This window comes from Octopus bimaculoides, chromosome 8 (genome assembly GCF_001194135.2).
Source record: "Octopus bimaculoides isolate UCB-OBI-ISO-001 chromosome 8, ASM119413v2, whole genome shotgun sequence".
Lineage (NCBI taxonomy): Eukaryota > Metazoa > Mollusca > Cephalopoda > Octopoda > Octopodidae > Octopus > Octopus bimaculoides.
In genome coordinates this window covers 37,225,548-37,227,159 of record NC_068988.1, presented here as the reverse complement: position 1 = coordinate 37,227,159, position 1,612 = coordinate 37,225,548, and positions in this window count along the sequence as shown.

Here is a 1,612-nt window from a genome sequence, read left to right as displayed (position 1 = left end):
GTAAGCTGGAAATTTTGGATTATATATATATAATCGGTTAAAATGGCTTATTGATGCGTTTTGTTCCTTTTTTCACTGACTAGACGGTTGCATTGTTTTACATCAGTTTTATTCCCTCCAGAATAATCTCAAAGCTTTTTTCGAAATATATGTTGGAATTATAAATGATTTGAATAACACCTGCGTTTGACTCCATTTCTTAATTTATCCAAGTTATACAAAAACAGTTCATTTAATCTTCGAGTTTCTACCTTTATAAGTAAGGTGTAATATCTTTGGCACTTACGGAAATTTTGTTAGCCTGGTAACTATTATTCTTTCCTTGTTATCCGTACACAGTGGGAAAATATACATACATGCACACACGCCCCCTCCCCCATATATATATATATAATATATATATATATATATAAGGAAAAATAAAGTACTCAGAGATCTGGATGGTTGTACATTTACAGATTTTTATTAATATGTCACATGTTTTTATAAATCATAATATAGCTTGCATCTACTCTAGTAGACTCTTCAGATTAAAATTTTTTTGAGGGGATTCGTCTCTTTTTATAGTACTATTGATTATGTAAGAGTGGAGAGAGATATATAGGATAGTAAAAGAGGGTGAGGAATGGGGAGAACGTGAGAGAGAGTTGTGTGCGTGTGTTTTTTTGTGTGTGCGTGTATGTCTGTGTGTGTGTGTGTGTGCCTGTGTATCTGAAAAGAGTAGCAATGGAAAAGAGAAAGAAAGAAAGAAGGAAGAAAAAATGTGTTTACATATATGCAGCTGGTCAGTTCTTTCAATAGAAGATGACAAGTTGATTCTTGGCCTTTAAAAATGACAAAACCAGGTGGCTACTCTAATACTGTTTTGATAAAAGTTATTTTTTAAAAAAAATTTTGTCTGGATTTATTATCATTGTCATCATCATTCTCCAGTGATAGAAAGTGTGTGTTATTGTGTGTGTGTACGTGTGCGTGTGTGTGTGTGTGTATCTGAAAGGAGTGTCAATGGAAAAGAGACGGAAAGAAAGAAGGAAGAAAGGACACATGCACACACAAAAAAAAGTAAAACACACACTCTCTCTCACTGGACATTGATGATGGCAATGATAATAAATCTAGACAAAAAGAATTTTTTTTGAAAAATAACTTCTATCAAAACAAGACCCCTTTGGAGTAGCCACCTGATTTTGCCATTTTTAAAGGCCAAGAATCAACTTGTTATCCTCTATTGAAGGAACTAACCAGCTGTATATATGTAAACACATTTTTTCTTCTTTCACTCTTCCTTCTTTCTTTCCTTCTCTTTTCTATTGACATTCCTTTCAGATGCACAGGCGCACACACACAAACACACACACATACACATAAGCACACACACTCTATCTCACTTTTTCCCCATTCCTCACCCTCTTTTACTTTCCAAAATATCTCTCTCCACAACTACACACTCAATAATACTATAAAAAAAGACGAATCCCCTCAAAAAATTTTAATCTGAAGAGTCTGCTAGAGTAGGTGCAAGCGCTAATATGTGATTTATAAAAACATGTCACATATTAATAAAAATTTGTAAATGTACAACCATACAGATCTCTGAGTACCTTATATATAT